Source organism: Phascolarctos cinereus, unplaced genomic scaffold (assembly GCF_003287225.1).
Source record: "Phascolarctos cinereus isolate Bilbo 61053 unplaced genomic scaffold, phaCin_HiC Scaffold_7;HRSCAF=346, whole genome shotgun sequence".
In the NCBI taxonomy this organism is placed as follows: Eukaryota; Metazoa; Chordata; class Mammalia; order Diprotodontia; family Phascolarctidae; genus Phascolarctos; species Phascolarctos cinereus.
Window position 1 is genome coordinate 168,816,454 of NW_027556180.1, and position 13,674 is coordinate 168,830,127.

Genomic DNA, 13,674 nt, shown 5'->3' on the forward strand with positions numbered 1-13,674 from the left:
GGGGCAAAATTAACCAAAATTGTCCCATGTCTGTATAATTTCTTGTTCTAAAGCAGTGGTTCTTAACCTAGAGTCCATGAACTTGGCTTTTAAAAAATATACACATAGATGAAAGAAAGAAAGAAAGAAAGAAAGAAAGAAAGAAAGAAAGAAAGATAGATAGACAGATAGATAGATAACTATATTTTAGTATGTTGAGTTTTCTTTGTAATCCCTTGAATTTGATTTTATGCATTTAAAAATATTATTACAAGGAATCCATAGATTTCACCAGATTGCCAAAGGGTCTATAACACACAGACACACAAAAGATTAAGAATTCCTGCTTTAAATTTTGGCTGGTGTTGTGGGAGTGTGCATATGGGGGGGGAGGGGAGGTTGTTAACTTATGCCTCCCCAGTTTTACTAGCATCCTGGTCCACAACATGTAAAATGAAGGAATTGATCTTTAGGGTCATGTCTAGCTCTCAAGTTCTGGGATTCTTTGAGTTTCTCTCTCTCTCTCTCTCTCTCTCTCTCTCTCTCTCTCTCTCTCTCTCTCTCTCTCTCTCTCTCTCTGTCTCTCTGTCTTATCACAGAGCAAATACATCTACAATGATTTCAGTCCTACCTGAAAACTTCTTCCTTCTATATATGATGGTTTGGTAAATTCATCAATATAAGTGTTGTCATTGTTTGTCCTTCATTTTCAAAGAAGACCAATGATATCATGAGGTGATGTCTTGACTTGGGTGTGAATTGGATTTAAGTAAGGTAGAGTTGCATAGTCATCAGTTTCACTCTCTCTTCCAGAGTCATTGAAGTCCAGTAACAAAACAGAAGTCAAGAAGACTGATAATGGCTCAGAATACAGTGGATAACCTTGGCATCTTCAATGTCTCACCAGTCTCTAAGCACTCCATAGCACTTGCTTCAGCCACTCTCATGGCAGCTTGGAACAAATTGTTTTCATCCAACCATTCTGTAGCCCCGCCATCAACATAGACTATAATACCTCTATCACTTAATAGATGGTCTTTGAGAGATTTGGAAGCTTTTGGGGTCAAAAAATTGCCATCCCACAGCCATGCTTGGGGGAAAGGATGTCTTTCCCTAGACCTCTTGCATAGACACAAATGGAGCATATGCGTTACCTACCAATTATCTCTCATTCTCGATACATGACCCTAAAATTATCATTAAATTATACATTTGAAGGAGGGAGAACAACAACCTATAATCACAATCCTTCTTAATCTTCTTCTGGGAATTCATTGCTGTATTCTTTAGGAAACTGGATTACTGTAGGGAGTGATGCTGCATTATAAACAAGAAGGCTGCAGAAAAATGCCAAGCATGGCCAAGCTGACACCAAGAGTAGGAAAATATTTGCTTCAACCACTAGGCCTGTTCCAAAATGGCAAGAACATCTCCCAAGGAGAAACTTGAGGTCTTATAGAAGCCCCAAGCCCAGCAAATACTGAATGAAAATGGTATTCTATCCAATCTGTGGTTCAGCAAACAGGGACAAGGAGATTCCATAATCTTAGAGGGATATATAAAAGTCAGAAGAGTATTGGCGACTCCAAGAATAAAATACAGGCCCCTCATGCTCTTTCCCCCCCCTCTTTTACTTGGCATAATCTCTGCCCTTTCACATTTTCTGTACAATACACCTACTCTGCCCTGCCTGTGGTCTCACTCCGTATATCCTATTATCTTCATTTATTCCAGTATTTAGTTTATTTATTTATTTCACATATTCCATTATCTTTAAAGGCCTATTCTGGTGCTTCTAGGCAGCAAGGCCTCGAAGATAGGCAATGCCTTTGGGTTAATGCAGGAATTTGTATTCAGTCAAAAGGCAGCACTTAAGGATCTAGAAGGCCACAGGTTCCCCACCTCTGGGTTAATGTTTGCCTTCTATGTGTTTTACTAGCTACAAAGGGCTGTGTGCATCTCTGCCACTATATAATAACAAATAATCTAATTATTGTAGGGGAAGGAAGAAGCATAATGCACAGGGCAAAAATTATTACTGTGACATTATTAGAACTATGATTTTAGTTGGTTTTGGCTTTATTATTTATGTGGGCTAAGCTTTTAGCATATGAAAGCTGGGAAAAGGAAATAGGAGAGAAGTAGGTGTAAGCACTTTCTTTCTTTTCTTTAAAAATCAGAGATTTTTGTATTCAGTTAGCATTTGTGATGGATACAAGGACCCAACCAATAAAAATATCAGCCCTGCAAATCCCTTCCCCCTTCTGGAACATCTATATGACTGTGCCCTACTTTAAGAAAATCCAATATAAGAAAACCCAAACTTACAAAACAGATACATTAGGGGCAATCGTTCCCACTACAATAGGATGTTTTAGCTTGACAAAGGGATTCACCATAGGGTTCCTCTCAATAGTGAGGGCCCCTCACACACTTAAAGGTCAGTTCTCTTCAAGTCCATTCGACATTTGCAAAGTGCCTACTGTGTGCAGGCACTGTACCAGGAGCAGGATAAGAAACAAATCACAGGCTTCAAATCCCTGGCTTTTCATTGTGTTCAAACTTGGGACACCTGTGGGGGAGAATGCTTAAAAAAAAAAAAAGAAGAAACAAAGCAATATGGTTCAGCACCCTTGAGAAACTGCCTAGAGAAGCAATATCATGTTCCTCACCCGTTTTGTAAAAGAGAGGCCAAAGCCAGGTCACATTTTCCATGACTAGAGCTACTAGTGGAGATGATGACCTAAGATGAAAGGAGAGAGAGTCAAGGACCCAGGGAGCTCAAGTGAAAACTCTGTGTCTTTCACGGCTGGACGAATTTCCCCTCAAAGTTTTTAGTGTCCTCTTGGGACTGCAACTGTCACCCAACTACATGGAATGATGATTTTAATAGTGTATGGGATGTTATGTACGGCTGAGAGAGAGAGTTCTATGTAATCAGCCTGGATTGAGAAACTGGAGTCAGTTTGTGAAGATCTTGCTGATTCCAAATCCAGGGATCTGTCCACACTGCATCTTCTTCTACCTAGGGTTGAGAATATACCACTCTAGGTTCTAAGTCCAGCCTTGCCACTAACCAGTGGTCTGTCATTTAATTTTGCTGAGCTTCAGTCTCCCCTTGTAAAATGGGAATAGTAATATTTGCCTTGCCAACCTTTCCAGAACCTGTTAAAGGTATGAAGTCATGAATATGAATGCCTTGCTAAAGTGAAAAGCAAATAATTACTTTTCACTTGCTGCTCCTCTCAGCCTCTCTAGGACACTGCAGGATTGGATGATGAAGAGACCAAACCTTGCTTTCCAGGAGCCATTTCAACCTCTTTCTCCCTTCTGTGGCACCCAATCTTCACCCCTCCAGGTGTCAGTGAATTGTGTTCTAGTATTTACACTACTGTAGTCCAAGCTGGTTCCCAGGGAAAGGTCTGGTGCAGAAATGGGCAGGAGTTAGCTCATAGGGGCTGAGAGCTGATCGTTAACTTTTCAGTGTGAATAATTACATTTCTGAAATCCCTAACAGCTACAAATCAGGGCTTGATTTGCTGCTTTATTAATTGCCTAGACTTTAGAAAATGATAAAGAAAATAATAATTCAGATTAAACTTAAAAGTGTATCATGCATATATTTCCCAGAGATCTAGTTGTTGAACATTTATCTGCATACCCTTGGTTTGGTATCAGTAAATGACATCATCTTTCTTTCTTTCTTTCTTTTTCTTTCTTTCTTACTTCCCTCCTTCTTTCCTTTCTTCCTTCCTTTCTTTTTACTTTCTTTATCCCTTCCTTCCTCCTTCCTTCCCTTCCTCCTTCCTTCTTTTCTTTCACAGTATTGCATTAAATTTAATGTGTCTCTTAAAAACAAACTGTAATAGTTTGACAGTTTCCTATGCAATCCTCTTTTTCTGTTACTGTTTGAATATAGAAATGTTCATGTTTGTTGATGATTATCTAGTTCATAATAAAACAGTTTTTAAGAAATAAAAATTTCTTATCCACGTTGTGCAGTGGATAGAGCACTGGCCCTGGAGTTAGGAGGACCTGAGCTCAAATCCGACCTCAGACACATAACACTTAGTAGCTGTGTGACCCTGGGCAAGTCACTTAACTCCAATTGCTTCACCAAAACAAACAAAAAAAGAAATAAAAATGTAAATATCTTAATTCCTCTAATTCTGTTTTCTTAGTTTTCCTCAAAAATGTCAATTAGCTGTTCATCTGAACTCAGAAAGTAACAAGTTGTCTGAGTTTACTTTAGGGTAATAGTTAAAATCTCTCAATTCACTCAAGAATTTTCTTTGGAATATCATCTTCACATTCTCTCTCAAAAATAAGAACACTTACTCATTTTTGCAAGGTGCCTCACAGACTCTTAAAAATGATATTTGCCTCCCCAAGTCTCTTACTTGTGTGTGTATGTGTGTGTGTGTGTGTGTGTGTGTGCATTGTGTACATATTAGGGGCCTAGTGGTAGAATAAAAGGTTCTGCCACCTGCTCAATGAATTTCAGGCATCAGGGAAAAGCAGGTAGTGGAGAGATTTTGAAGAAGATGGAACTCTTCCTTGGATCCTTGAAATCATAGCCAGCTCAGGAAAAGTGATAATAGGCAAAAAGCAATGAGGTGATATTGCTCTCCTCCTTGGAGACATTAGAGCTCCATGTATCATTCAAAGAGGCCATAGGCAGCCTGCTCCTTCTTATTAAAAATTTTACCACTGACTTTTTTTTATACATTAGTTATTTCTGAACAAAACTACTTCCCCCCACTAAGCCCTCCCTTGGAACAAAAATAGATAAAATAAAATCATACAATAATACAATAAGCAGTGTAACATTCTGTTGAAAGAAAGGAGCTGTGTTTAACGATCTGTTCTTCTTGACGAAGATTGGTGATTACAAGTACTGAGAATTCGGCTTGCTTTGAGTGTTACTTTCTTTGACATCACTGTGTTCTCTTTTCCTGCTTCTGTTGATTTCACTCTGCATCAGAATCTATGAGTATCTACCCACTATTCTCTGAATCAGCATCCTGAAGCCAGCTTGAACTGCATAAGAGATGACTGCTAAGTTTTCAGTGTGCCCATTCACAAGATTGCAAGCTCCTTGAAGTCAGGGACTGTCTTTTGCCTCTTTTTGAATCCCCAGTACTTAGTAAAGTGTCTGGAACATACTGGGCATTTGATAAATGTTCATTGACTGACTGGTCAGAAATCAGAAAATGTTAAAAATCAGGGCTTGATGTATTGTTTGATTGATTGACTAGACTTGAGGAATTGATGGGGAAAATATTAGTAATGCAGGTTAAACTTAAAAATGTGTCAAAAATAAAAATAAAAATGTAAAATTATATCGTGCATACATTTTTTTTGGGGGGAGAACTGATGGTAAACCATTTACCAGCACATTTCTGCTTATGAAGCAATAGTGCTCTATTACATTAACGGCACAATTTGTTTAGCCATTCCTCAATTGATAGGCATTCATTTTGTTTGCAGTTTTTTTGCTGGTGGACACACAAAGGCCTATCTGACGCCTGGGGTCTTTACTGAATAAGTCCGTATCCAGTACATGGTAAGATGGGTCAGTTGGGCTGAAAGATTGTATAATTTTTACATAAACATTTTGATTTCACAAATGCTATTTCTTTTTAGACACATAAAGAAGTTTAAAAGTCTTTTTGTTCCATCATGGGTGGGGGGAGAGAGGAGTTCTGAAGCAAAGAAAAATGAAGCGATTTTTCTAAAAAGAGGGGGAAAAAAACTTTGGCAATGGAGTTACTTAAAATAATCAGATGGCTATAATAATGTTTTACTATTTTAGGTTGTGGGTATTTTTGACAAAAAAAAATCAAATCATCGATTTTCTTACTTTCATGGAAATTATCAACCTCAAAGTAAATATTTTGTGTACCAGGGAGATATGAAAGTGGAATGATGAGTGGGTTGGAATATTGTGTGATTTTTAGATGTTCAGATAGCTATTTCAAGTAGTCATTTGAATTCTTCCCACTTAGGCACTTTTGTGACCTAATCTGGTATTGTTTAGTCCCATTTTACAGATACACTAACTGAGGAACAGAAACGATTTGCTTCCCCAGGTAGTGACCAATGTCACCCCAGCCGCCAGTAGATGCCACAGTCTCTTCCTGTCTTTTGCTCACCCCACTGTGTTATCCTGCCTATCAAGTAGTCTGTTGGATAACTATTCAGTGGGACTCTTAAAAATAATAAGATTCCCTAAAATTTTCTGCACTTGAGGCAGGATTTTTCCAATACTCAACTGCCCCAGACAACATTATTTTTGGTCACTCCTTTGTTTCCCGATTTGAAACCTCTAGGTCTGAACTGGAAATAATACAGAGAGGGGAGAGGTAGGATGGAAAGGGGTCACAACCACTTACCCAGAATGCTCCTCTGGTGCTGGGATGATGGGAAGCAAAGGACGGCATGTGGTTTCTTTGATCTTCAGTCTCCAGATCACCGAATCCAAGCCCTGGGCATTCACCCCTAAAGCTATGCTGCCCCAAGCAACCACTAAGGATTTTATTGATTTCAAAAAGGAGGAGGGAGTGGGCTGCAGAAGGTACCACATCCCACGCCCTCTGTGTCAGGCTAGCAAACCTTGCCTCTGGACAAAGGAGCTGCATGAGAAATGTGGTCCAATTTAAAGCCTAGGCTCAGCAGAGACCCTAAAAATCTCATGGGGGCACAAGTGGTTCATCCCAAGGCTTTAGTCCAAATCACTAATTTCATACTATTTTATCTTTGCCTTCCTTTTCTTGTGCCATCCATCTTTAACATGTACATAGTGTGTGGTATCCTGTGTGCCTACTTACCCTCCTAAATAAATACCTAAAGGCATCTCTATTCTCCTACCCAAAGGTACCCCATAATGGACAGAGACCTGTGTGTTTATTGATGGCAGTAGGGATATAGATGTATGGACATATTTGTATAAATATAGATATAGATGTGTATATCTATATATGTATATATGTGAATTATATGTATATATATATATACATACATATACATATATACAGAGAGAGATCTACATATACAATTCAGCAAACACATGCCTTCTATGCACAAGGCAAAGTGATATACATGTCAGATTACTAAAGATGAACCATGACCTTTTCCTATAGGAAGAACTTGGTGGAAGAGAACTGTGAACAAAAGAAAGAAGGGAGCTTTTATTTCTTGGGGTGAATAGTGACAATAGTAGAAGGGGCATTGACATCATAGTGCTCAATGTAAAATCCGTGGTCCTCGTGTCCCTTATACTATGGCCAATAGACTAAGAATTTGTGATTTTATTTTATTTTATTTTATTTGGTCAGTACAGGGAACTCTTTCCACCAAAGCATTCTATGACTTGAATAAATCTAGGGAGTGGAATGAGGAACGCAAAGTTTAAGTGACTTGCCTAGGGTCACACAATTATTAAGTTTCAGAGACAGGATATGAACCCATGTCTTCCTGAGTTCAAGCCTATCACTCAATCTACCATGTCAGACTTCTACTCTAGCCTGATCTAGTTTAATTGTTAGCAATAAATAACATTCTTGTACAAAAGTGTCCATCTCCTCTTTGAAACAGGGAGCTGTGACAGTGAGTTACATGTCTGCTATCCTATTAGACCTCGAATTAAAAAAAAAAAAGGCTTCTTTCCCAAAGGAGGCTAAATAGTAAACTGAGTACTATGCCAATATACGAAATGGAAAGATTTAATTATTTGCCTGTCTGTACATTTTGAACTTTGAAAATGGTGAATGTACTTGTTGGTGGCCACACCCCAAGGGCAGAGGATAGGGTACTTCACTACTTACTAATAATAGTGTCTTTTTCAATGGAGAAAAACACCTAGAGTAAAGTCAGTTTTCAAAACACAATCACTTTCTAAAAAAAGACAAAAACAAAAATTAAAAAAAGCCAAGAATAAGAGCATTCACACATTTTCCTGAGCTCCACTGTTAGATTTAAAGAAAGGAGACAGGGAAAAAAAAAGAAGGAAAGGAGAAAAATGGGAAGGAAAGATAAAACTGTGACTTTCATTCTTTCTACAAATTATACTTTTAAAGGAATTCATTATAAAAATACTTCCTCCAAGCTGCATAAACAATCACACAAAAGTACTTTAATGATTGCTCCTTATAGAGGGTGATTCCCCTACTGATTAAAAAAAAATGAGTGGAATTATATTGGAAGGTGTAGCATCCCTCATCATTTCAAAAGGCTGTTGAGTTCATTCATTCACTAGTTTTGCAGCAGACAAATGAGGTGTCCCTGGGGGAAACCCACAACAAATTTAATCTCCTTAAAAGAAATATGTCGCCACTTATTATGTTACTCTACCCACTGCCAATGTGGCAAGTCTATGTGGCACTTATTGGCCTGATATTGTTAATGAAGTTTTAATTGGCTTTCTTTTCAACACCAGTAATCTCATAAAGTTATTAGCCTCCACTTATACTGCAACCCGAATGCAATGCACCTCTGAACCACAAAACATTTCAAGATGCCATGAGAAGCTGCTTAAAACATTGCCATCCTCCACTGAAGAGCTGAACTCTTTTACTGTCTTAGATTTTGTTTCTTTTGATTTCTTTCTTTCTTTCCTTCACCAGCTACACAATATGAACTTATCTCCAGATTCTGAATTGCCTATTTATTATGCAGTCTCCTTCAATACGTACCTCATTGTTTAGGGGAGATTATTTTTTTTTTTAAATAGAGGTGAAAAATACTCTTGCAAACATCTATTTTTTGCAGGTGGTTTTAGTCATATAAACTTTAGGGTGCTTTGCTCTCCCCCTCCCCATTAGGTTCTGCTCCCCTTCAATCTTGTCAGCTGTAAAATGGGTCTCTTTTTAACCTCTAATGGATCTGTGAGATTAAAGGTGGAGTCATGAATTAGTGGTAGTGACAGCTCAGCACGATGGCCCTGGCAGCAGGGGGTCCTCTTTTGTTTCCGTCCACTCTGACCTCCAGCACCACTCTCTGTCTGTGGGAACCGGACAAAAAGAATGGGGAAGGGGGGGGGGCTGAGTTAAAAAGCGCAGAAGTGGCAGATCCTACCCCTGGCCAGGGGAGAGCTGACATTCTTCTGCCCGCAAATATTCTGACATCATCCTAGTCACACCTCCACAGCAATCCATTAGTTAACTCTTTTATGTTTTACAAATGAAAAACAATGGGTTCTGTGACAGAATTAAGTGAGAGCAAGTGAAAGGGAGAATCTGTGTGTGTGTGTGTGTGTGTTTCTAAAGCAAAAGATGCTCTGTATAGTAAAAGTAGCATGGTTTCTAATATTGGAAGGTCAATGCTTTCTTGGCTCCTGGCCGTTGGAATTCTAGTGGAAATGCAGATTTTTACTCTGAAGCAAACCTGTTGGGCACAGAGATCATTTCAAGTTACAGGGGAAATAAATAGCACTTGCTCAGGTACCTGTTGTTATGAAGCAACACAGTACAATGGTCTCCAGCTGGGACTATCAATTGATTCAGCTGATTAATTCCATTTTTGATGCAAAATTCAAGAAAATATTAAAAAGTCATTCGTAAGTATCAAGCCAGAATTGGTAGAGGGGGCCTCTCTTTTTAATTACCTCCCAAAGAGAAAGCCCCCTCTTCAGACTCCCAACTTGCTCTGATAGGATCCCCTTGTTTCTAATTCCCTCTTCAGGAGAGGTCGTCTTCCTTACATCCCTGTAATAGGAAGTAGAAATGCTCATCGGTTTTCTTACGGGAATAAAAAGCATCTCTCAGAAAGTGCTGAGGAAAATACGCTTGGAAATAATGATTTGGACAAATGGGAGGCAGTTCTTCAGTGTGTTTTTAACCTGTGCCATTTCAGCTTTTTAAAAGGAGGTCATATTTCTACCCCAACTTGTGGAGGGGCTAATAAAAACAGCTTGTTCAGGGAGCACAATGCCTATGAAAAGCTAAACAAATCTCTCTATATTTCACTTAGTACAAGTTTTCAAGACAACAAAAAGCTTATTCTAGTAAGACTTGGTAAGACATTAAAGGGTCCATATTTAACTCCTCCCTCATCGTCCCCCACCCCCAAGAATCTTTTTGACAACTAGAAGTCATTTCTACTCAAAACTTAGTGAGTAGTCATGGCAAATGATTCTTTAGCTGAATGATAATTTCTTAGAAAAGCTGTGTCCTGGCTGCATCTCCTGTATATAATGGATGATTAACATATATCTTCTCATCATGAATGGTTAAAAAAAATTAATAGTGCTGCAGTATTGGTCTTCACACATACACACACACACACATACACACACACACTTTCACTGTTAAGCAAGCTCTGTTTCATTTAGGTGTGCTTTGTGTGGTTGATAAACAGCATAATGTTAGTCTGCATTCAGGTATAATTTAAAGAGAAATTGAGTTACAAAAGAAATAACCTGATTTCATCAAGATGTCTTATGTAGAAGGCAGTGCATATCTGATGGGCGCTCTTTCACATTTCCCTTTGAGGGTTTTTTTTTGGGGGGGGATCAGGGACTTTAACAAATTTCTGTTTGTAAACAAATTTTGTAAAAACCAGAATCCTAATGTAATTTATATGTTCTTTAAAAAAAACCTCTAAATTAACCTCAAATACATTTTAGCCCAAAAGCTACTTATTGTAACTATTTTGTACCAGTAGGACTAAGGAACCAGAATTATTTTATTTGGATGAAAAAAAAAATGATCTTGCATATTTTCCAGGCATGTATTTTTAGCATATTTATAAAATAATTGGTTCTTTGCTTTTTGAATTTTGGGATATGAATTACCAGAGCATATCATTACTCTCCATCTAAACTCATTTTTTAAAAAAAATGTGTAGCTATATCATCATTAACACTTTCTTTTTAAAAAGGAAATCATTCTACCAAAATAAATTTTTTTTCATTATTCTAAACTTGAGAGAACAGACAAATTCATATTTTAAGCAAATGCTTGTTTTATATACATGCTTATGATTAGTTTAAAATGTTGCCTGGAAACAGAAAATACATACCCCTAAACCTAGTGAAGTGGTACACTGAGAAACCTTGTTAATTTTTCTTATCCACTGGGTATCTATCTACAAAGATATCAATCAGATTTTCAGTCCTCCTGATTATTTTCTTACAGATAGGAAAATAAATTATAATATCTAAAAGAAGAAAAAATGGAAGAAAAAACAGAACAATAAAAACAAGCAGCAGAAGTTAAAGAAAATGGATCTGATTCTTATTAATTATGTATGGGTTTCTTTCAAATCGGTGTTTCAGTGTACAAGGGAACAAGGTAGGCTGAGACTGAAGCAAAGCTCTGATTTTTTCAGAAGTGTATCCACTGTGTTATATGGAAAAACATAAAGAATTTTCATGCAGTTATACTACAAGGCAAACTATTTAGAACAGTCTCATTTAATACAGCTTTGAATGGGCTACCTTGTAGAAAATAAAAAGCCACAGAAACAAACTCCAGTTAATAGCTGCTAAGTGAGAGGTTGAAGTGTATGTTGTATTGAGGAACAGATGGAGATCTGGGATCCTAGATTCTATTCCTAGCTCTCTCACTAATTAATCTTTCTAACATCTTGTGCCTCCGTTTTTCACCAATAAAAACTGAAATATAATTGTCCAATTATTGTCTCTCTGAAATCAGTGGCATCCTCTGATATTCTCATCAGAATTACATGGAGGTATAAGAAATAATTTGAAGGAAGGATTCATGCAATATTTCCTGGGCATTCATATTATAGACTGTGATGCTTATTTTTAAGGGAAAATTCCCTTTTATTGATTCTCACCTCTATCACCCCACCCACTCAACTCTCTAAGAACTGCAAAATAGAACAAAAGGAGGAAATGGAAAATGGCAGGAAAGAAAATAGAATAATGTATGTGGGGAAGTGAGAAGAGACCATAATCAATAAGCTTCTGTTTATGCATACCTAGGAACTGAAGAATTGGAGCAGCTATTCAGAAAATTCAGGCTAAAAGTATACTATTGACCCAATTACAAAGCTGTTTCAGGCAAAATTGAACTTGAGGTTTGGCTGTTTTTATTTATTTGTTTTCTATTCCCATGATGTTCTAAATATATATATATATATATATATATATGTATATAATGTATGTTATATGCATGATATATATATATATATATATAATATGTATGTTATATGTATACACATACACACATACCCATTAATCTCTTGAGTCTCCTGAGTCAGTAAACCAAGAGCAGAAATGATAGAATATCTGATTCTCCATTCCTTGTTTCAAACATGATTACCCAAATGGATCTCTGGTCTTATCTATGTGGGTGTTCCATCTGCATCCAGTGGCACAGGTGACTCTTGTTCATATTTTCCTACTGTTTTGCCACATGGTTTTCACTCCCACACTGAGGGTGCCATTTGCTTTTGACTGGCACAGAAGGATTCCAGTGAACCATGTACACTACCTGTATTATTCCCTGCCAGTCCATACTCAATTATATTCAGTGTTGTGCTAGTAAGTGTTTAACAATTGACTCTTGGGGGGGGGGGAGATTACACAATAAACTTTTAAGTTGAATTTGCATTATTAACATATCTTCCATCAATTTCTTAGGTCTATATTATCAACAGCTAGAGGCAGCTAGGTGGTGCAATGGATAGAGCACCAGACTTGGAGCCAGAAAGATTTGAGTTCAAATTGGCCTCAGATATTTACCAGCTATGTGACCTGGATCAAGTCACTTAAAGCCTATTTGCTTCAGTTCCTCATTTGTAAAATGGGGACACACTGGAGAAGGAAATGGCAAACCACTTTAGTATCTTTGCCAAGGAAATCCTGTGGACAAAAGTCCATAGGTCAGTAGAGTCAGATATGACTGCAAGACTGGACAGTATGATCAACCAAATGATAAGCAAGCCCTGGTTTGTAGTGATTGTCAATTTCCAAAGTGTAAATACTCACCCTGAAAATTTAACAATCAGTTCTTGAGAGCTTGTTTAAGCAAGTTTCAGCATAATCCTCGGTATACCCAACTCTGTGACTCCCACTCTAGCTTTTCAAGCACATCTTCAGAAGGCTTTTGAACTCTTTGCCCCTTTATTCAACTAGCAGTGTGCTGCACATAGTAAGTGTTTAATAAATGATCATGAATTGAATTCTGTGTGAATGAAATGTTGCTGACCAAAAATGAAGAGAAAGCTTGTGTCAGGAAATAGTGAGTTCCCATTCACTGGAGGTCTTGAAGTGAGGGACCATATGATCAATAATTGAGAAGTGGGTTTTATGTGTTGACTAGAAATTGAACTAACTGTCTTCTGATGGGGTCTCCTTTCCAACTCAGGGATTTTCTGATTCTTTAATATTGACTGTTGACTGTATCAGAGGGATTTTCTACATCATAAACTTTGCTCTATTTTTTTCTTTTTCTTAGAATTATCGAAGTTTTGAGTAAAAAAGAAGCAAAAATTATTTTATCAAAGTTTTTATTGACCTCATGACTTTCCCTTTTTCTTTTACTTGAAAAATTTACTAAAAATAAACCTGAGGATAGGTTTAAGTTCCATTGGTTTGGGGAGAAAGGAATACAGTTGAATAGATAATTGGAAAACACTAATTACAACACTATGTCTAGGATTGGCCTTTGAACCACAAAATCCTAAAAGGAGTTTCTAGAATTTTCTTAAAAATCTGAAAGAGTTCCT